The sequence below is a fragment of the Castor canadensis genome, chromosome 13 (assembly GCF_047511655.1).
Source record: "Castor canadensis chromosome 13, mCasCan1.hap1v2, whole genome shotgun sequence".
Lineage (NCBI taxonomy): Eukaryota > Metazoa > Chordata > Mammalia > Rodentia > Castoridae > Castor > Castor canadensis.
In genome coordinates this window covers 37,923,396-37,947,173 of record NC_133398.1, presented here as the reverse complement: position 1 = coordinate 37,947,173, position 23,778 = coordinate 37,923,396, and the positions used below count along the sequence as shown (strand labels likewise).

Genomic DNA, 23,778 nt, shown 5'->3' with positions numbered 1-23,778 from the left:
GGAAGAAGTCTGGAGGCCAGCCCTTAAAGCTGACTCCATGTAACTGAGGAGCTGGAGCTTCAGGACAGGTTGAAGGAGTGAAGGACCTCAGTTTTTTACCCTTTAGGCCCTAGATACCCCCTGCCTTAGACACTGGAGGGATAGACACCCCATGCAAGCCATGTGTGGTAGAGATGTTAAAGTTTCCTAAGTGCTTCTCTATTATGATCTATTGGACTGTTTATTTTGGATCAGACTCAGGCAAGGCTCACCACTATGTGAACAGTGTCAATCATCACCAAGAACACAGGCCTTTTAAAGATGGAATTCTCAAAGAACAGAGAGCCTGGAACCTGGTTTTGTTAATTCCTAGGAGAGTAATTTGAGCAGATTCATTTTTGAGGTAGGGAGGGCCAAGGGACCTCTGATTTGGCCCAGGCTGCAAGGGGAGTAAGTGTTATTGCTGAATGATGAAACCAGTGGCTGCAAAGATACAGGAGTCTCTCAGTAGGAAGTGGTTGCCTAACGAATAGTAGCATTATTCTAAATGAGGCTCAAATATTAGCAAATGAAAATAATGATTGAGGTGGGCTGGGGACGTAACTTCGTGGCAGAGCACTTGCCTGGCATGAGTCCCCACTTTGGATCACTAGCATTGCAAAAAATAAAATTTTTAAAAGTGGTGAGAGTTTCTTAAGAGGTTTGGTAGATGTTAAACAGAAGTGTGGTTTAGCAGAAAGACAAGCAGGTCCAATCAGTGTTCTTGGGGTTCTGTTACCCCTGCTGCTCCGCTGCCTAGCCTTGGGGCACTTACCACAGTTACCTCCTGCTTTCCTCTGATTTTTGTTAGTGTTTAAGGTCCCTGTTTGAAGCCAAGCCTGCCTTAACTGGAGGCTGGATATGTCCTCACCCATTTCTGGCTTTGATTTTTCTCTCCCTCTGACATGTCTTTTAAAAGCTAAATCACAGAAACCCAGTATGGGGAGGGGCTCCTAAACTGGATTAAGCCATACAATTTTTTTGTAAGTGCTTTGGTTTTTTACATTTTTATTGGCATATATTAGTTGTACAGCAGCATTCATTGACATTTGCATATGTGCTTACACTGTATCTTAATTAGATTCACCCCTTCCATCATTTGTAACCACTGCATTTTTAATGTAACTCCAGAACACCCTGGATTATTTATTTTCTCCTTACTTCCAATACTTCAGAGCATTGCCAGATAAATACAGGATGCCTGGTTAAATTTGAAATTCTGACAAACAACAGAGACTTCTATATTTTTACTTGCTAAATCTAGCAACCATAGTTCATAGGGAGGCTTATGTGTTCTATTTTTTCCCTCTGGGGTTTGCCTGCAAATTTAGGACAATAACTCGCCTTTTTCCTGTTACTCATACACAATGACTGTGCACCCTGCTAAAAGTCACTTGACTGAGAGATGGCTCATTTGCATGTCAAGGGTAACGGCAGGCTCCGTAGGATGGCCTGATTGATCAGTTGAGGTTACCCAGAAAACACCCACTCGAACTTTGGCAGGTAATATTGTTGTTTTTGTCAAATGAGTCTGTCTTCCAAAATGAGAGCTCTTTTTGAATGGTCATATGTAAACATTGCTCTGAGACATCTGGCAGTCGCTGTGGGGGAAGGGTGTTAGAAGTGGGATTCTAACAAAAATTTAACTCAGAGCACAACTTCTGTTGTACAAAATGTAATCTTTTTTATGGTAAAAAATATATGTATATAACATAAAATTTACCACTTTTACCATTCTTGAGTCATTACCATCCACTTCTAGAACTTTTTTCATCTTTGAAACTGAGACTGCACCAGTGAGACTAACTCCCCACTTCCCCTACTCCTATCCCCTGGCAACCACCATTCTGCTTTCTCTGTGAAGCTGACTGCCCTAGATGCCTTTTATAAATGGAATCATATGATATTTATCCCTTTAAGACTGGTTTATTTTCACTTAGCATAATATCATTAAGATTCATCCATATTATAGCTTATATCAGAATCTTCCTCCTGTTCAAGATTAAATAATAAGGGGGGAGGTTGCCCAAATAATGTATACACATGTAAGTAAATGCAGAAATGATCAAATAAAACTTAAAAAAAAGATGGAATAATAATCCTGTGTATGTGTGTGTGTTCTGTCTGTCCAGGTATCTGTTGTGGATACTTGGGTTGCTTCCACCTTTTGGCTGTTGTGAATAATGCAGGCATGGACATGAGTGTACAAATAAGTTTTGAGTCCCTGCTTTCAATTTTTGGGGTATATACCCAGAAATGGAATTGCTGGGTTGTATAATTTTATGTTTACATTTTTAAAGAACCACCATACTGCTTTCCACAGTCACTGTACCATCTCAGCATTGGTGCACAGTGGTTCCTATTTTTCCACATCTTTGCCAATACTTGTTATTTCATGTATTTTAAAAATAACCGTCCTAAGGAATAAAGAGTGATATCTGCTTGTAGTTTCCACTTGTACTTCTCTAATGATGAGATGTGCTTACTGGCCGTGTGTACATTGTCTTTGCAGAAATATCTATTCAAGTCCTTGCCCTATTTAGAATTTTTTTTTTTTTTGGTGGTACTGGGGTTTGAACTCAGGGCCTGAGGCTCACTAGGCCATTCTACCAGCCCTTGCCCCATTTTGTTTTTTTGTTTGTTTGTTTTTCCCCTTACTTTTTTTCTTTTTTTTCTTTTATCATTTTTACATTTACTTACATGTGTATACATTGTTTGGGCCACCTCCCCTCACCTCCTGCCCTCTCCCTCTCCCACCCCCCCATTTTGAATTGGGTTTTCTGTTGTTGAGTTATAAAAGTTCTTCATATATTTTGGACATTAATCCATTTATTGGATAAAATTTGTGAATATTTTCTTCCATTCCATAGGTTGCTTTTTCATTCTGTTGATAGTGTCCTTTGTTGCACAAAATTATTTTTCTTTTTGGAGGTACTAGGATTTGAACTCAGACCCTTGCCCTTGTGGCACCCTGTCCCTTTGTGCTTTAGTTATTTATTTTGACATCCCCTCAAATGAGTTGATTTAATTGGAGGTGATACAGAATCCATAGTAGAACAACGACCAAAGACCAGACTGGCAGGACTTTAGGCTGGGTTTACTTTAAAATCATAGCCACGGTACAAATGGCTGACATGGCTGACAAACTAGACACACTGAGCCACGGTACGATTTTTTTGTTGTTGTTGTCTTTTTTGGTGCTGTGATTGAACTCAGGGCCTCGCACGTGCTAGGCAAGCGCTGTGCCACCGAGCTACATCCTTGCCTCACAGTATGATTTTTTTACAGAAGTTTATTCTTAAAACTACATCAGATGCCAAGACAACACTTCATACAAGCAAAAGCTATTACTGCAGAAATCCAGATGTTTAAATGGGACTGGAATCAAGGGTCACCATCATCTCAGGCATAAGGAACAGCTGACTTAAAAAAGCTACAGTTTGAACTCAGGGCTTTGTGCTTGCAAAGCAGTTGCTTGACTGCTTGAGACACACCTCCAGTCCATTTTGCTCTGGTTATTTTGGAGATGGGGTCTTGTGAGCTATTTTCCAGAACTGGCCTCAACCCACAGTCCTCCCCATCTTAGCCTCCCAAGTAGATAGGATTACAGGTGTGAGACACCAGCATCTGCCTCAGGAACACTTTACTTTTTGCCACATTTCTTAATTCTACCTTGGCAAGGGGGTCCTTCTCCACAACCTTTGCTTTTAGTTACTTGAATTTCTTCTGCTCTTTATTTTTGTTTCTGCTTGAAAGCCTTATCTTCATCTATCTTTGGCTTGCTTCTTGGGCAGTTTTAAAAGTGGCTTTTCTTGCCACCTTTGCCAACAGACATGGCACTTGCTGTCCCCTCCCCAACTGCTTTACTTATTTTTCAGATCTTACACTTTTGCCTGGCGCCTAACTTTGGACTACAATCCTCCCATCTCTGCCTCCTGCATTGCTGGGATTATAGGCATGTACCATGCAAGGCAAAAGTTTTTAATTTTGATGACGTCCAATTGATTAATTATTAACTTATTGATTGGTACTGGGGATTGAATTTAGGCTCCATGCATGCTAGACCAGCACTCTGCCACTTGAGCCATGCCCCCAGTCCTTCTGTCTGTATTTTATTTCTGAGATAGGGCCTTGCCAACTTTGCAACTCTTGCAAATTCTCAATCCTCTTTTCTCAGCCTCCTGAGTAGCTGGGATTATATACATGTACTGCCATACCTGGCTTACCTATGCTTTTGAATCACATGCAGTCATTGCCAAATTCAATGACATAGCTCTTTCCCCTATGTTTTGTAATAGTTTTAGCTCTTATGTTTAGATCTTTGATGCATTTTGAGTTAATATTTATATGTGATGTAAGATAAAGATCCAAGATAAGGGTTCATTCTTCTACATATGGCTGTCCAATTTTTCCAGTACCATTTGTTAATCCACTGAATGGCCTTGGCACTGTTGTTGAAAATTATTTGACCAGATGCGTAAAGGTTTGTCCATTCTGTTCCATTGGCCTGTGTATCTGTCTTCATGCCAGTGCCATTACTATTTTGATGACTTTAGTTTTGTAGTAACTTTAGAAAACGAGGACATCTAAGTCTTTCACCTATTTTTTTTCTTCTTCAAGATTGTTTTGGCTATTCAGGATCACTTCTGATTTCATGTGATTTTTTTCTTTTTTCTTTTTTTCGTCAGCACTGGGGTTTGAAGTCAGGGCTTCACACTTGCTAGGAAGGCACTTTACTACTTGAGCCACTCCACCAGCCCATGACTTTTTTTCTTTTTTGTTTTTTTCACCATATGATTGTAAGATGGATTTTCCGTTTCTGCAGAAAACTGTTGGAATTTTGATAGGGATAGTTTTGAATCTCTAGATTTAGATAGTATTGACATTTAAAACAATATAAGTTTTCTGTTCTCTGAACACTGTATCTTTGCAAAATGTATGTCTTCTTTAATTTCTTACAGCAATGCCTTCTAATGGTCAGTATATATGTCTTTTACTTCCTTGGCCAAGTTTATTCCAAAATATTTTATTCTTTTTTTAGTATTGTAAGTGGAATCATTTTCTTAATTTCCATTTTAGTTCCATTATTGTTAGTGTGTAGAAACAACTGATTTTTATGTGTTAATTTTCTGTCCTGCGGTTTTGCAAAATTATTTGTTCTAACAACCTTTTTGTGGAGTCTTAGGGTTTTCTATGTATAATATCATGTCATCCGGGAATAAAGATAATTTTATTTCTTTCTTTCTGATTTAGATTCCTTTGATTTTTTTCCTTAGCTAATTTCTCAGGCTAGGACTTTTAGTTCTACTGAATAGAAATGGCAAAGTAAACCATATTTACTCTCAACACAACAGTGCTTTATGGCTTTGATAATTTGGTATATAGGCCTTTAATTAATAAACTAGACTACATTTTAGTTAACAGTAGTGAGACATCAAAAACAAGTAAAATTAAAGCCTACATACTCTTAAAACAAGAGTATATAATACGTTTTAGAAGGACTTCAACAAAATACTTAAAGTTTTTAAAAATTAATTTCCATACTTAATGAAGAAAACCGCAAGCTGAGTGTGGTGGCTTACGCCTATAATTGTAGCTACTCAGGGGGTGGAGATCCAGAGGATTGAGGTTTGAGACTAGCCCAGGCAAAAAGTGCTTGAGACCCCATCTCAACCAATAAAAGCTAGGTGTGGTAGCATGCATCTGTCATCCCGGCTATGAGGGAAGTGTAAGGAGGAAGACTGTGATCCTGGCCAGCCCAGGCATAAAAGCAAAACCGTATTTGGAAAATACCTAAAGTGAAAGGGCTGGGAACATGGCTCAGGTGACATACCTTGCAAGCACAAGGCTCTGAGTTAAAAAAAAGGAAGAGAAAGAAAACCTCTGTTCCTTGGAATTCTTGATTTAATAAGACAGTCTTTTATCCTCTCCAAGAAAATAAGACAGTGAGATGAGAAGTGTCTGCCGTGTTTTGGTTTGTGTGAGGTCCTGTGGGCAAGGACAATGGATCAAAAGCTGGTGGAAAGAAAAATAGGGCCAGCCAATTTTTGACTAGGATGTAGTCATCCTGGGATCCAAAGTCTAAGCTGGTTTATCTTAGGATCCCAAAAGCTGTGTTTGTTTGACTCTGTTTTTATACTTTTGTGCTTCTTTTCCTGTACAAGTCCTTTTTCTTTTTGCAGTACTGGGATTTGGGCATAGGGCCTTGAGCTAGGCAGTTGCTCTACCACTTTAACCACACCTGTACACATCTTTTAAAAAGAAAATGTAGCCTTATATTTAGTGTACTTAAAAAGAAATGGAAAGCTATTTTTATCCATGCTCAGGTAAAAGAAAAAAAGGACAGGCAGAGTAAACCTTAAAGGCAGCTGAGATAGGATTCAGATGACCCCAAGATAAAGAGCAAAAACCCCAGAGAAGAAAGTTTAAGACCTACTGCTGGTCCCATTGGTCCTGGGGTTGTTTCTCTTCCAAGATGTTCTCCTTTCCTTTGAAAGTTCTTGTACTCTGTTAATTTAAAGATAAAACCGGATTTTGTTATCCAGAACAACTTATTTTCTGAGAGTTCTGAGTAGCTAGAGTTTTTTTTTTTTTTTGGTAAGGTATAATGATTTCCTTTTAGACTCTACCACTTGAGCCATGTCTCCAGCCCTGATTTCCTTTTAAATATTCCCCAAAGGATACTGATTTAAACATTTCTGTCTCACTTATCTATTACTGTATAACAAACCACCCCAAAAGTTCGTGGTATAAAACAGCAATCGAGTGGGGATGTAGCTCAGTGGTAGAGCACTTGTTCAAATTCTAAGTACTAATAAGTTCTTAGAAGCCAAATTTATTTGGGTTTAACTCTATTTTATAAAATAAAGTAAATAAAAATAAATCGAGAGCCAAGGGTGGTACCACACACCTATAACTACAGCACTCACAGGGCAGGAGGATTTCAAGTGCAAGGCCAGTGTCAGCTGCATAGAGAGACCCTGTCACAAACAGCAAGCCAATTGATTATATCTCAGATTTTGTAGGTTGGCTGAGTGGGGTTTTTTGCATCCATGCTAAAAAAGAGAGTTTTAGAAATGTTTTGGTTGTTGTTTTGAGGCAAGGTCTCCCTGAGTAGTCCAGGCTGCTCTCAAACTCAAGCTCCTCCTACCTCAGTCTCCCCAGTAGCTAGCATTACAGGCACGGGCCAACTCTGTTAAGCAGTGTGAAAGACACTGATAAAGGTGTTTCTCCTACTGATTCATGACTGCAGAGTAGAAAGAGGTTAAGAGAAGTGGTTAGGTTAGGTATCTTACAATCTTCAACTGACTCCCCACCAGTAGCCCACCACCATTTGAGAGAAAACTGAGCACTGGTGGTTCATGCCTGTAATCCCAGCTACTCAGGAGGAATAGATCAGGAGGATCCCAGTTCAAAGCCAGCCCAAGCAAATAGTTCTGGAGACGCTGTCTTGAAAATACCCAACGCAAAAAAGGGCTGGAGGAGTGGCTTTAGCAATAGAGCATGTGAGGCCCTGAGTTCAACTCCAGTACCACTAAGAAAAAAAAAATTACCAAAATATGTACTCTTTACACACGGTCCCCAAATTATTCTTATGAAACTCTTGGCCTTAATTCCTGCTGTGTGAAAGCAGGAATGGATTGCACAAGGCTGTGCCCTTTGAGTTTAAGACCTATGCTAGTTTGTTGACCTGTTTTAGCCCAGAATTAAGAAAATTTGTCCTAGTTATACTTTCTAGTTTGTCATCTGAAAATAATTTTTGTTTTTACATTTATAATGTATATGGTTTTTAAAAATATATATTGAACATTAGGGGCTCTGCACTTCCTCTCCTGTGAGTTCTGTTGGCTTCAGTTTCCTCTAAACGTGCTTCTCAAACTTTAGGATGCAAAAAAATCACCAGGCTCGCCCCTTAAATTCTGATTCACTAAGCCTAGCATGGGGCCCAAGAACTTACCTGCTTGACAAGTTCCCGGGTAAGGCCGATTCGGCTATCCACAGACCACACTGTGAGTAGCACTGCTCTTAGACCCAAACTAATCTCAGCCTCTCTCTCTGTGGTACCTTCAAGGTAATGGTTTGGGGGAGGAGGGTTGCTTGTTTGTTTTTTTTTCCCCAGTAATGGGGTTTGAACTTAGGGCCTGTACTTGCTAGGAAGTGCTCTACTATTTGAGTCATGTTGTAGCCTTTGTTTGTTGTTCTGTTTTGTTTTTAAAGAAAAAGTCATAATGTACCAGAACTAAGAATTGAAAGTCAAATGGTACCACTGTCATAAGAATGTGGTTTGGGATATATCACACTGGATTTTCTTCCTTTAAAGATTAGGATTATAACTCTTCAAGTCACTCAAGATTAGGGAATTGTGGAGAATAGTTCTAAGAAATGCTGTTAGTTGCCCAGACTTTAACCTAGAAAATGCTTAAACTTAAATGTCTTTTTATGAAGAAAGCAGGGAACATTTTTCCTTTGGGTTTTTTTACTTGTTTGTTTGGTTGGTTGGTTGATTTGGTTTTTATGAGATAGGGTCTCATGATATAGCCCAGGCTGGCCTCAAACTCATAATCCTCCTGATACAGATGTGTGTCACCATACCCACCTTACATTTTCTCTTTGAAACTTAAAAAAGAAAATCTAATCTATTCTCATTTAAAAATAATTTATGGTATTTGCCTAGCATGCAGTAAGGTCCTGGGTTTGATCCCAAATACCATAAAAATGAAAATAATTTCTGAAAAACATATTTTGTCTTTTTCTGATTATAGATGAAATAGTGTCATTGTGGAGAATCTAGAAAATAAAGACAACTATGAAAACATCGTTAAATAGTTCTTGGGGCCAGGTGCAGTGGCTGCTTGGGAGGTGGAGATTGGGAGGATCATAGTTTAAGGCCAGCCCGGGCAAAAAGTTAGGGAGACCCTATCATAATCAATAAGCCAGGCATGTTGGTGCATGCCTGTGGTCCCAGATACGCAGGAGGCTAGAAGGATCTCATCAGAAGCCCTGGCAAAAACTAGAGACCCTACCTGAAAAATAACTAAAAGTAGAAAAGTGTTGGATGTGTGGCTCCAGTAGTACAGCACCTGCCTAGCAAGTGCTAGTACAAATGCTAGAGTTCAGGCCCTAGTACAACGTGAATAATAAGTTCTTAGAAGCCAAATTTTCTATAGCTGTGTAACAAAACCTTTGTTTGAATATGCTGTAATTTACTTAACCTCAATGTTGGACATTTGTAGGTGTTTTTAAATTGTTTTTCATTTTTCTAAAAAACTTAACTTTTTGCAAAAAGCTTTGTTCATAGCTTTGATAATTTCTGTAAAATAGAATTTTAGAGGTGGAGTTTAAAGGCTTTGAATTTTTTTTTTTTTTGGTGGGACTGGGGCTTGAACTCAGGGCCTTCACTTTGAGCCACTCCACCAGCCCTATTTTTGTGAAGGGTTTTTTGAGATAGGGTCTCATGAACTTTTTGCCTGGGCTGGCTCCAAATTGCAATCCTCCTGACCTCTGTGTCCTGAGTAGCTAGGATGACAGGTGTGAACCACTGGCACCCGGCTAGCTTTGAACATTTTCAAAACTTGAAAATATATTTTTGCCAAGCTTGTTGTGAAGGTTTTACCAAAATCTATTGGCAAAATGTAAAAAGTGCCTATTGTACTTGCCTTCACCAGAATTAACTATTATTATTTTGTCTTATAATTGGTAGGCAAAAGGTGGTATTTTATTGTTTTAAAGTTCAATCTTTTTTAATTTGCTATATTCTTCTATGAAAGAAGGCTCATCCACTGCCCATTTTTTGTTAAGATTTATCTTTAAGTGAAAGAAACAAATTACAGAACAAATATGTGATTGCACTTACATGAGGTATCTGAAATAGTCAAAATCATAGAAGAAAAAGTAGGACAGTGATTAGCAGGGGCTGGGGAGACAAGAACTGGGGAGTTGCCATTTGAAAGACATAAACTTTCAGTTACACAAGATGAATAAGTTCCACAGATCTGCAATATAACGTGCTTATAAGGCCCAGGTGTTAAAAACCTGTGGTCCTAGCTAGTAAAGGAAAATGATTGGAGATATGGCTCAAGTAGTAGAGCATTTGGTGTGAGGCTCCAAGTTCATGCCCCAGTACCAGCAAAAAAAGAAAGTAAAATAATTTTGTGCTTAGGGTTAACTGTACAGTATACTTTAAAACTTGTTAGGAGAGTAGAGCTCATGTGTTCTTACTACAATTTTAAAACATCTTAGCTTTTAGCTATCAATTCACATAAGTTATTTACATTTTAAGGATATTGATCTTTTATTATATTTGTGAGAAATATTTATTTGCCTTTTAATTTTGTTGATGATTTTATCATTTCTGGGCTGGCGAGTGGCTCAAGTGATGAGTGCCTTCCTAGCAAGGGTGAGGTCCTGGTTTCAAATCTCAATGCTGCCAAAAAAATAAAATAAAAAATAATCTTCGTTATTACTTTCACTAAAAAAAAAAAGAATTTTATCATTCATGTGTGGACAAATCCTCAGTTTTTTCTTGTGATTGCAGTAATCCTTCTCTCAGCAAATGCTAGCTCTGAGACTTGACAAACTCTGTGCACATGGTTCTCCCTGACTGAAATCCCTTCCCTGACCTCATACCCTCCCACGGTTCTACTCCTTTTAAGAGTGCGATCATTTGAGCTCTCTGAAACTTTTCCTGATCACCCTGGGAAAACTCGGGTATGATTTCCACTGCACTACCATTGGTCTGGTCTGGAGTGCCATTATCACAACACGTTAGTTACTAAACTATAAAGTCCACAAGGGCGGGAATAAAGTCTTTGAACCCAAGTTCTCTCAGAGATGGAAGGAGAACTTGAACTTTTTCATTTTTTAAAATTCTTCATGCATTGAAAATTATTAGGGATGGGGCATGACTCAAGTGGTAGAATGCCTACCTAGGAAGCATTAGGCCCTAAGTTCAAACACTAGTACCCCCCCAAAAATTGAGGCTGGGTATGGTGGGGCATGCCTATAATCCTAGTTATGCAGGAGGAAGCAGTAGGAGGATCCAGGTCCAAGACCTGAACATTTTAAGTATTTATATTAATAGGTTGATTTATTTCAATAAGAAACCCAGTGGTTAAGGATATGTGTAAAAAGCACAGAGGCAGGAAAGTGGTTGGCATCTTAGAAAAACTGAAAGAAAGCCAGTATTGAAAGTGTCCCTCATATTGACAACTTGGAGTCTATTGGTGATCCTGAAATAAACAATTTCAGGAGAGTGGTAGGAAATGAAGTTAGGCAGGAGAAGGTTCAAGAGTGAATACAACTGGTGGCTCAGTGACCTGTACCTGTAATCCTAGCTACTTGGGAGGCAGAGATCAGGAGAATCTCAGTTTGAGGTGGGCCTGAGCAAATAGTTCACAAGACCCCATCTTAAAAATACCCAGCACTAAAATAGGATGGTGGAGTGGCTCAAGTGGTAGAGTGTCTGCTTAGCAAGTGTGAAGCCCTGAGTTCAAACTCCAGTACCACCAAGACAAAAAACAAAACAAAAAAAACAAAGGAAGAATGAATGGAAAGTTGAATGAAAGGGAATGTGTGCTCAGGGGGTTTACCTTTAAATCGATATTTATTTTATCAAATTAATATATATACTTCATTGTGAACCCAATGATACTATATAGTATATAAGTACCTTCCCCAGCTCTATTCCTTTTTTTGTTTTTTTGGTTTTTTCCTATACTAGGTATTGAACCTAGGGCCTCACACATGCTAAGCAAGGGCTCTCGCACCTGAGTCACGCCCCCAGACCCTCTCAGCTCTGCTCCTTTCTACCTCTGTCCTGCCCACATTTCTAAATAATATATTTGTTTAATTACTTCCTAATTTTACTATCTTGTGACTTCTAGTATGGAAGACGAAAGCTTAACATTTTCATAACGCACCTTCACAATTTCTGGTTAAATTAATATCCATTGTTTAGTATGACTTGGAAGTCTGTAAATCCTTACTATAATAATTTATAATGTAATTTTTAATACTTGACTTTTAGTTTGTTTAGTTTTCTATAGATTTGTCCCTTATTATTCTCAAATTCTTTGGCAGAACCATAAAAATCCCTCCCAATATAATTTCCCAAATGGTCAAGCACTGTTCCTTTTTTCTCTTTCTGAAATGTTTCTCACTCTTCATCTTTTTTAACTTCCTTTAAATCTCAACTTAAACATTATTTTGCCAGAGGCCTTCCCTGACCCACACACTCTTAATCAGGTCCTCTTCCTATCCTGTACTTCTTATTCTTGGCATTTATCACAGTTTATAATTATACTTTTATCTGTATAATTATAGGCTCCATGAGGGTGGGGATAATGTGCACCACCATTTTCCTAGCAATTATCCCAATTTCTGGGTATAGGAATTTTTGCACAAAGATTGAATTACTGGCCCTTGAAAGAGGCATTAAGGGAGGGCCTAAAATTAGAGCACTGGTTGTAGGAATTAGAAGAGAGGATGGATGAGACTCTTCTAAAGCAGGGCTGGGGGAGTTGGGGGGTAAGGGTGCCACATGGTGTTGTGTGGAAACGATGAGACCTTTTAAGAAGAATCCTGTCAGCCCATGAGTTCATGTGGAGGACTCACTTCCACTGTGTTCTGTTGACAGTGAGCAATTCAGGTAGTCATGTACCTAACAGTGTTCATGGGTGGGAAATTCTTGATACACTGATAACTTGCAAATTCACTCTAACCTTCTTTCTGTTGTGTTCCCTTGGGATATATCCTGGGACAGAGACAACAGAGCCACAAAGAAAGGTTAAAGAATTTGAGGTAGTTTGCCTGGTGAACAGAAAACATTGGCTGTGACAGTGACATGGGTTCCCTGTTCTAAATTAGTAAGTTGAATAGTAATATAGTCTCAAAAAATAGTACTAGGCATTTGGGTTCAAGAAAAGAAGATTCCTGATTCACATTTGTTATAGTTTTTCATTTACTGAGACCTCACTAAATACAAGTCACTATTTTCAGTGTCTTATATATCTTTTCTTTAACTCCTACCATCACCTCTAAGAGAAGTATTATCCCCATTTTAAAATGAATCTGAGGCCTAGGGAGATCAAGTAACTTGCCCATTGCTGCAGAATTTGTCGGAGTGTGGTGGTACATGTCTGTAAACCCAGCTACTTAGGAGGCTGAGTCAGGGGGATTGCAAATTCAAAGCCAGCCTGGGCATCGTAGAGAGACCCCATCTCAGAAACCAGTAAACAAATCGTTACATACCCGGTGTTACATAGCTGTCTGCATTGACCAGAAAGAAACAAAAATGAATGACCCAAAACTAGAAAGAGCAAATCAAGGTTCTATTTCTTTATTGTAATTAATAGTAGTTAGCTAAGTGAGTTCCTATGCCTTAAATAAAAATATATAATGTAAATAAGAACTGAACTACAGGCAAAATGAATGAGAATCAAAGTGGACCTCAACTGACAGCAGGTTATTAATAGATTCTAGAAACTCTTCAAGGACCGGTTTTTAGTTTAAAACAGGTAATTTAGTTACAAATACAGTGTAAGCCAGACTCTGGATAAGACGTATGCTAACTAGCTTCTTGGACAGAGCTGATTTTTATGACTTAAGTCTTTCTTTGAGTTCAGCTATTCCATGGGCCTACTTAATACTTTTTGTGGTCAAGGTCATTTGCTTGGTCTTCCTAAGTAAACTAGAAGCTCCATGAAGGCAGTCACCAGGTCTGTTTGTTCACATAGCACTTTGTAGGTGCTTAGTTAGTATTTGTTGACTAATTTATCTAGTCTTTGGACAATACTGACATCTTAAGGGTCTCAGGACCACAAAGAAATTTCTTCATACATCTGCCTGAGTCAGAAAGGAAACTTCCAGAGCCCTTGCTTCTGGATTGAGCTATTGGATTCCCCAGGTCCGGCCTCCTTTGGGTGGGGCCCCAATGGCTTGATGCCAAATAGGCCATGCTTTGGCAAAGGGTCTTGTCCTTGTTCTGAGGTTTTGACTATAAATAGATTATGCTGTTTCCTGTCCCTGTGTGAATCCATTGGGGCTGCAGCTGGGAATGGTAGCACCTCCCTACTTCTAGAGATGGCACCACCATAGGTTGACCAAGCAGAAAATGCCAGACCCTTTTCCTGAAATTCTGAACAGCTTGTGGAGTCCTCTAGATGAAGCTGGAATAGCTCCCAGAGAGGAGAGCCAGGTCTTACATAACTTTATAGACTGCCCTTTTTAGGAAAAAAAACAAACTGTTCCTCAGCTAGTGCTGGACTTTTGGAGACACATCCTGCATTCTTTCCTAGCTGCTAAGCAGTCCCCAGTGAAAGCAGCTAACAGGACAGAATTGAAGACTGGTGAGGTTAGTGGCAGGGTAGGAAGGAGGGAAGGAGGGATGCTGGCCATTCTGGCTGGAAGATGCTGTTCTGGTTCTCGTGCTGCTGCTCCAGTCCTGTCTGTAGAGGGAGTACAGCATGGGGTGGAGGAACTCTGGAAGAGGCATTGTGCCTAGGATACTTTCCTGCATACTCCAGAAGCATTTCCTGTTTCCTCTTCAGCATCCTCACCCTCAAAGGGAGGGCTAGAACTAAGGTGTATATGTCCACAACTTCACTGAATTGCATTCTGCTCTGGAGAAAGATATTTTTCTAATTTAGGTGAAGTGAAGATTCACTTTCTCTTTAGTTTAGTGCAGGAAACATTTTAAGCATCTACCACCTGCCAGGCTTTAGGCTAAGTTAAGTGACTACAAAGATGAAGAAGATAAGTCTCTATCCTTAGCATGAAACCAAAGAGGAAAGAGAAAATGTATATAAATATTTACAAAATGCTTCCTCGCTTTATAGTGCTTAATGTTTTATGTACTGCTTGTAGTCTTAAGGCCCTATAAGGGTAATCATCAGGTTTATATCCACCTGTAAATCATTGTCCTAACTAAAGATAAACACAAATACAGGAAAATCTGAAGAATAATTAGGAGTTAGCCAGACAAATGGAGGGACAGTGCTCCTGTCAGTACAGAGGTGACAGTGTAACTACAGGGCAAAGGACAAGACTAGAGAGTTTATAAAAGGCAGAGAATACCTTTAGGGGGCTTATCTTACAGAAAGCCTTTGAAGACATTTTTTTAATTGACATATAGTTGTACATATTAACGGGATATTGCATGATATTTTAATACATTTATACAATGTGCATTGATCAGATCAGAGTAATTACCTTAAACATTTATAATTTCTTTCTGTTGGAAATATTCAAAATCCTCTCTACTAGTTATTTTGAAATATTCAATAAATTATTCTTTTAAGAGTTTTTAAGTAAAAGGGTGATGTAACAGACTTCATTTTCAAAGAATGACTTGGGAAGGAGATTAGGTTAGTGGTTGATGTAAGAATTCAAAAAGTCCTAATTATGGGTTGGACTTTAGTAGCAATAGGTATGGAGAAAAGTGGATAGAATCAGTAGGACTTGATGATTGTTGGGATGTGATAGGGTAGGACATGTAAATCACAAATCAATATGGGTAAAGATACCCAAAATTGGTGACTTAAATAAGACGAAAGTTTGTTTTCTAAAAAACCAATGAAAATCCATTCCTGGGCATAGCAACTCCACAGTTATTTAAGACCTTCTAGGTTTTTTGTGCTACTGATGATCCCAGGTCATCTTCATGGCTTCAGATGGTAGCTCTAGTCATCACACCTACCCTGCACATAGCAGGAGGGGGAAGGGAAGATATAGACTGCCAGAGGACTGGCCGGGTGGCTCAAGTGGTAGAGTGCCTGCCTAGAGACTGCCCAGAGGTTCCACACAACACTTACTCCATAAATTAGTCAAATGGCCACTCCTACTGCAAGGGGAGGTGGTAATGTTGGATTTTAGTTGGGCAGCATTGTATCTAGCCAGATACCAAGGTGAAAAAGAGAAAAGGAGGATGAATATTTGATTGACAACTAACAACCAAGGGCCTAGGAAAGTAGGGAAGTAGTTCAAATTGTTTACAAAATAACAGATAACACAAAGATACATGTATACCACTTGGAAACAAACTTCTTTGGCCATTAGGCAAAGACTTAGCATATTTAAATTCTGTTCTGTTCTTGTGAAGAATAAACAAGTGTTAGTTCAAGTTAAGTCCGAGGCTTAAGTATACCTGTAGCTGTATTGATTTGACTATTTTTTGGTACTGGGGCTTGAACTCAGGGCCTATACCTTGAGCCACTCCACCATCCCTTTTTTGTGAAGGGTTTTTCCAATAGGGTCTTGAGGAACTATTTGCCCTGGCTGGCTTCGAACCACAGTCCTCCTGATCTCTGCCTCCTGTGTAGCTAGGATTACAGGCATGAGCCACTGGTACCCGGTTGATTAGACCTTGATCACTATCATGTGAAATTGCCATTCTTGTGATTTTTAAGTATCTTGTCATTCAGTAATATTCAGATAATACATAAGGGCAGACCAAAAGACTCCTGCTATTTAGAACAAAGTTTAAACCAGCCCCAAATTAGGGCATTGCTTCTTGTTCTCCATGTAGGGATTAGCGATGTATTAGTGTGGAAATAACAGGCTTTAGAGTGAATCAGACAAGAGTTCCAAGCCCGGCTCTTCTCTTTCTAGCTCTGTAGTCTTGGATAAACTTAATCCCAACAAGAGGCTCAGTTTCCTCAACTATAAAATAGAGATAATAATACCTACTCTGCAGAGTTATTGTAAAGATTAGAAATGCATTTATGATAAACATAAGTATTAGTCTATAGCTATAAGTCGTTTGTTTCTTTCTATAACTTCAAAGCTTCATAACTGTTTATATCTTCATAGGTTGCTTCTGTAACAGTTTGGTTCTGGTTTACAAAGCCTGTAACTATTTGTGATAGCTTCTTGATTCAAGGTCAGCCCTACCTTTGCTCAAAATGAACTCAAACCTTTCACCCTTATTTACTATGTCCAAACCCATCCTGTTGGTAGTTTTCTAAATTCCCACAACCATACCACATATGGAAATAGGGGAAGTTTGGGGTCTAAGCCAAATCAAGTGTGGATTTGGAACCTGGGAGCAAAAAAAAAAAAAAAAAAGTCTTGTAGAAGCACAGGGTGGTGTTATTAAGCAGAAATGGAAAGACAGTTTATTCTGCGCTCCAGAATAATAATGCAATAAGCTAAATTCCACAGATGTTTTTGAAGTGCTTTGTGAGGGAAAGTAGCCAGTCCGTCAGATCCAATACAAATAATCTCAGGATTCTTCATCACATTCCTCAGTGGCTCCTTATAGGGTAATTGCTCTGAAATGTCTGCATCAGCCCTGTGGGAAGAAGAAGCAGCATCTCCAGGCAGGCCCATTAGGGTCAGAATTTTTAGATACAGGTTTCACATAATGATGCCTTTGAGGTCTAGCATGGGGTCAATGAATTATGGCCCATGGCAGGATGTTTTTGTATGGCCAACAAACTTTTTTAAAAGGTTATAAAAAAGAAAAAAAAAGTATATTGTATATTCCAAAATTACTGAGAGTATTTTCTAAATGTTCTCACCACAAAAGATAAGTATTTGAGGTGGTAAATGTTAGTTGGCTTGGTTTAGTTATGCCACACTGTATTTATAAATCACAACATCACTTTTTACCCCCATAAATGTTATGTAATTACAAATGGTCAATTTATAATAAAATGTAAACATGTATAATATATAGCAGAACTGTGTGCCCCACACAGTTATCTGGCCCTTTACAGAAAGTTTTCTGTTCCCTAATCCAGATGCCCCTTTCTCTAAAAGGAGGTAGGTCTCACCAGAGCCTGCAGGAGAGGTTCACATTATCTGCTTTGAACCCCAGGATAGGCAGTGGCAGGAAAGAGGCATCAGCATCAATGAAGAATGGATTTCTATTTCTCCTCAGAGTCCTGGAGACCTGGCCAGCTAATCCCATAGTGAGGGAATTGCTGGCCTAGAAAGAGTGAATGCTTGTGTTGGGTTTACAGAATACAGCATTGCCTTTGTTCTGAGTGACCAGTGACAGGCATTCCTTCATTAATGTTGCTCTCTCGGGCCTTTTAGGCCGTGTCCTGTAAATCCTGCAACTGACTGCTGTATCTGTGGTGTACAAGCCTGAAATCTGTCCTGGGCCCCTGCATACAGGAGAATTAGGTTTGTGACCCCTGGATAGAGCAAGAGGGTAAACAGAGGTGTTTCTTTTTGCTTGCACTTCTCTATCTTCTCTATTATGCATTAGTGGAAATTAATACCCTGTCTAGGTAAGGAGATTCCTAACTATTTCACCTGTTCCTTACATCAGAGGTAGGGATTATAGGCCTGTGTACACAGACTAGACTCATTTCTCATTTCCTCTAGAAGAGGAAAAAAACCAGAGAAGGCACAGGCTTTCTACCTATATGTATGGATGGCAATTATACTTCTCAAATACTTTAGTTCACATACTTCATTTCATAGCATTTATATTTTGTGTTTTTCAAATATTTTTCCTTGCCACATCACCAGAAGATGGATATAATTAGACCCTTTTCCAGGTGGCATACCTAGAGCTTGAGAGGACAGGTACCCTGCCCCAGATGACCCAGCAACTCAGAGAAAAAGCCAAGAATGAAAGTAGTGTTTCAGTCCTTGGGCATCCTGCCAGTATCCTAGGCACGAGTAGCTTCCAGATGGAGCTGAGCTCAAACTTCTTTATCACTGGTTATCACTTCTGGTTGTTGCTGAGACTGCATTGTTGTTCTTATGACCAAGTGGATAAGTCTTGAATGACAGGGAAAGAACGTGTTAACTGAATAGCTCACTGGCCTGCCTTCCTGCCAGCACCTGGCTCCTTAAGGTATTGGTATGTCGTGTCACTGATGATGATTATGAGTCAGCCAGAGTCAGGAAAATGACAGGGCCACTGTTACTGTGTGTTTCACTGCTTTCTTTGCACTTCAACATTCCTACCTGGTGTTTGGCACATTTTTGTCATTCCACAGCAGTATTCTATGCACATAGCTCCTCAGTAAGACAGTCTACATCTATTTACATCAGCTGTCCAGCTGCCAGCCTCCTCACACTCCTGTCTGCCTGATGGGGCTGCCTTTTAGGGAGCTGATTAGGATAGCCATGGAGTTTCAGATGCTGTGGTCAGAGTGAGGTCCTTGGGATCCCAATGTCTAGGTCTTGGAGGATAAAGAAGCTTTCAGGAGATTATCTGGGCACCAGCTCCTGGACAGATGAGGGCTGGTTTCTTGGTGGTTCGTGGTTTCTGTTATGTCATGTCTAGGAAGGGAGCTCTGGTGGCACAAATTTTCAAGGAATTTGATGTCTCTACTAAATATTATGAAATCATAATTAGGTTAGGACCAGCCTAACCTATCCTTTGTCTCAAGTATCCTATAAAACTCTCCCAAGCAACACTTTTCCTTATTCATGTCAGCACTCACTGCACTAGTCTGGTACCTGTGACAGTGCTAAGCTTCCAGTCAGTTGAGTAGCGATCTTTCCTTGCTTTTATGCAGATCATTTCAATGCAACCAGTTTGGAAGTATGTGTATGTGTGTGCTCAGGCCAAAAAACACATTAGATTCTTTGTACAAGGCCTTCCTGACTCAGGAGACTGCTCTGAGCAACAGCTTCCCATTTGAGGCCCATGGTGTCCAGACATTTAGGACTAGACACCTGGATATAGGAAAGCTCAGTTTGTTTCCCTTCCCTCTTCCTGTTAATGCTGAACTGTTTTTAACAAAGCTTGCTTCCTTCAGAATCCAACTTAGCAACCTGGAGAAGCCTGAGGCCACTCCTATAGCAGGAAGCCGCCCTACATTTGGGCAGTAACCAGTAGAACTTGATACTGACGCTGGAGTGTAAAAATAAACACCTCCTACAGTTCTGTCTTAATCCCTTGCCATCACAGTTGCTATTATTAGTCTGTAAGCCTCACAGGCAGCTGTGATGGGCAGACGACAGCCTGGACAGACCTATTCTGACATCTTCGGATCAGACTGTTCCTCCCCTTCAACTTCTAGGATCTGACCTGGCACCCGAGGAGAAGCACCATCAGTCTGGGACCATGCCCCGCACCAGGTAATACAAGAGATGAAGTAGTTTCTCTGGTCTGGGCGAGCTCGAGGCTCCAGGGCCAGCTACCAGTCTACAGTAGAATGGACACAGGATGATTCAGGCCTAGTACAGGGGAGGGAAAAAAAGGAATGTGACTCTCTTTACATTTCCTTTGAGTCTTCTAAAAAGATTTTGCCTACAAATACCCTGGACCTGGAGCCTTTAGATTTTCTGGACATTGGAAAGGAGAGAGGAAAGGACTCCATTGGTCAATGCTAAATAATAATAATAATAATAATAATAATAATAATCATAGCAGCAACAGTAGTGACTTATTACTAAGCATTTATCATGTGTCAGGCATTATATATAATAACTACCACAAGCCTTCAAGGGAAAATATGATAGTTTTTCTTCTGAGGGACTTGAAATTTGATGAGTTTAACTGACTTCCCAAAGTTCCATAGCCAGCGAGCTGTGTCAAATTTGAACACAGACACCCACCTTAACACTACATCAGTGCTGTGAACATTATGGAACCTAGGCTCCTGAATCCTTAGCACTCAGCTTAGACTCAAGCTGCTTGCTTTGTGTTTAACTGAACAAAAGCAAAAGAATTATGTTCACTTTAGTCTTCTAACTAAAGCAGATATAGTTATTGGTACATAGAAATGGTCTTTGCTGCCACCTGACCAAACATAGAGCACTAGACTGTGGAGACTGTCCTCCAAGCCTGCTGGAAGATAAGGTACCTCCAGGAAAAGACTTTGATAGTAAAGTCTCAGGAACTATGGACTGTGTGTGACACCACTGGTAAGAACATAGCCAGACTGGAACCTGTTTCCTAAGGAGCAAGGGTTTGATGACTTCTGGCAGTCATGCTCAGGGAGGGGTGTACTTGAACAAAAAGATTTCCTTGAAAGGCAGCTAGGCTTTCCTTCCCCCTTTCTCCTACCTCCCCCACCCTGGCCCCACAACTGGCTTGTGTAATTCAATCTAGATTCTTCTCATAGCCTTCTCTGTGCATATGTGCCCTTTTATTTACGGCTTTGGGCAAACTGATTTGATAGCAGCTTACCAGCTTGCATGCTTCAGTCCATGGTGGGGGTGGGCAGGGTAGGGGAAAGGGAATAGAGAACATTATGTTTTGCTTCCTGGAGTCCAGGAGCTAAAAGGAACAACCGAAAGATAGGCAAGGTGTTGTCAAGAAGCAGCATAGAGACCTTTTTTGTTCCAGCTGACTCACTCCTGCAAATAACACACTTGAGAGCTGTCCTCCAAGCAAAGCAAGCCGTGGTGGGGCTTTCAGCCTTCATTCCTGGTTCCTAGTCTCTGGCCGTGGTAGTCTTGCTCTCTTGTTGCTCACCTGCACTTCACATTTGGAGGCTTTATCCTTTGGGCCTCATTTGCTGCTGTGCTCTCCATCCAGTCATCTGAAGAGCTTGGTCTGTCAAGGTAGGAGCTAAATCTTTCTTGATTCCTTATAGTTCTCTCTAGCTACATCCTCAAAAGACACAGGGTTCACAACAATTCTTGATCTCTAGAGACTTAAAACTGTGGCAATTAGAAGCCAGGCACCTGGGAGTATAGGTGTGTATATGTGTCTACATATTCATGTTGGGATGCAGGAGTGTGAGGAGGAGAGCATTAACACTTTGCACAGGAACTTTCCCTGAGGCTTCAAATATTCATTTGGCTTAGTTTATAATTATACCTGAATTGAACCTTCAGAGGTCATCTGAGTGAGCTCTTTGCTTCCAAACATGTGCTAAGAGTTGAGCTCAGGAAGGAATCAAATGATTACCCTAATGGAGAAAGGCACACATTACTTGCTGGGCAGTGGAAAAGAAGAATTTTTTTTTCTAGATATAATCTCTTTTGAGCAGAAAGAGACCCTGGGGCACAGCTAGGTTTATTAGCAGATTTTGATGGAATAAAGGAAAGCGATCCTTTAAGCACAGTGACAGTTAGTGGCTTCTGGTTCGTTCTTTTCCTGAGTGTAATTCCTCAGTGTTGCACTGCTGAGCCTAAAAGGTAAAAGGCTTGGAACCTGTTGAGGGTTCTGCCCCAGCTGTTCTATCAGTGGGATGTTTTAAAGGTGCTTGCATATTTCCATTTCATAAGGGAAAGACAGACTTCGGGTAGAGGAAGGGTTATGCCCACACCAGGTAGTTCTAAGAGCAAACCCATTCTACTTCAAATCCAAGCCTTTTCCAGAGTGTGTTTAACTTTGAGGGGTGGACTTTTAGCTGAACTCTTGTACAACATATGTGAGAAGGCAAAAGCAAAGCAACTTCTGTGCTTCGAAAGAGATCACTATATTAGGGAGGCCTAATAAGGAAGCAGCTGGTGTGTCTGGGACAGCCCTTCAGGCTAGGCCTCTTCCAGAACACTCCCAGCATTCTGGCCAGCCCTGCTTGGAGTCCAAAATAACATGAAACCAGTCAGGAGCAGTAGCCTCTTTAGCACTACACTTACCAGGCAGGAGGGAGGACAGATGACCTCCCGGGTGTTGGCTGTCATTCCATTTGTGGAATCAGGCTTCTGAGCCCATAGCCAGGTGCGCCCAGGCATCTGACAGCTTGTTTATTCTCTTTGCAACTCAGCCCCGGGCACTCACTATCACCACCTGTTCTTAAATCTGAATTCTTTCAGTGTCTCTCACATGTATCAGAGAGGAGTACTTGTCCTGCAGGAAACTCAGAACCTCTGTCTAATATGATGTCCTCTTGAAGACATGGAACCTTAACAGGGGATGGAAGATAGTTACATAAACTTAATTTGGCTGAATCCATGTACAGTACAAAGTTTATTTCTGCTCTGGGAAGGTAAGTCAGCTATTAATGAAGTTAATCAGCATCGTTTTATAAACAATTTAGGAGCCATCAACAAAGAGAAAGAGATGATTTCTATCATTTAGTTTACTTCCCATACCCCCAAACCCCAACAAACTTTGCCCAGAGATTTCTAGAATTTCTTCCTAGGGTCCCTTGGAGGTGCCTTTGGGGGCCCCCATAGGAGGAAAGAGGAGTCAGTGTATGGGGCTTTAGTCTCCCCTGCTTCAACCAGAGAAGATCTGTTTTGTATAATTAGGGCTGAAAAAAAAAATCTCGAAACCACTGTTCTAACTCTTGTATCACATTGCAAAATGTCCATCTTGCTGCCCTGCTTTCTCCAAAGACACATTGGCAATGACTTTAACATAATTACGATTCCCTCAAATTCAGACTGCCACCCCTGAACGTCCAGCAGTGCCTTACACACAGCAACAGCGCAGTAGATGCTGTGCCCTATTGATTGATTGATTGACTTACAAGAAATTAATTAATAGCCTCAGTATGCTTCTAGGCAGAAAAGAATACAGTTTATCATAATTTATTTTGATTTGTTCTGATGTGAGCATTTCTGATCTTTACTACTGGAATCAGTCTCAAAGTCTGATGTGAGACATGGCCAAACAGGTCTGCTGGTGTAGAGGCTACCTGACTAGAGTAACACAAACAAAAGCACTTTGTGTTGATTTCCAAAGAAGGGTATCTTGAGGTGAGAGGTTAGCAGAGTGCATATTGGGAAAGAGTAGGAATAAGGTATACTAAGATCACATAGTCTTTTTTCTTTTTTAGTGCTGCTTTGCTTATGCTATGAATTACCTGCCTAGGCAGTTTCCAAAGCTACTTTTTTTCTTTTTTTTTTTCTGCATTACAAAGCCAAATAACAGGAAAAGGACATTATTAGAAAAAT

At 40.1% G+C, this 23,778-nt stretch overlaps 1 protein-coding gene across 4 annotated transcripts in view; it reads left to right on the top strand.

The window, feature by feature from the left end:
• The window catches only part of Rusc2 (RUN and SH3 domain containing 2), a 60,517-nt gene that overhangs the window by 1,311 nt on the left and 35,428 nt on the right, over positions 1 to 23,778 (top strand). The window contains exons 1-2 of one of the 4 annotated variants that reach the window (XM_074051515.1): positions 15,240 to 20,061; positions 21,275 to 21,492. The exons of 1 other annotated variant lie outside the window; for it this stretch is intronic. The gene's annotated coding sequence lies outside the window, so the exon portion shown is untranslated. Of the gene's footprint in view, positions 1 to 15,239; positions 20,062 to 21,274; positions 21,493 to 23,778 lie in introns of those variants that run through there. 2 more of the 4 variants (XM_074051516.1, XM_074051514.1) reach the window with 2 other exon arrangements.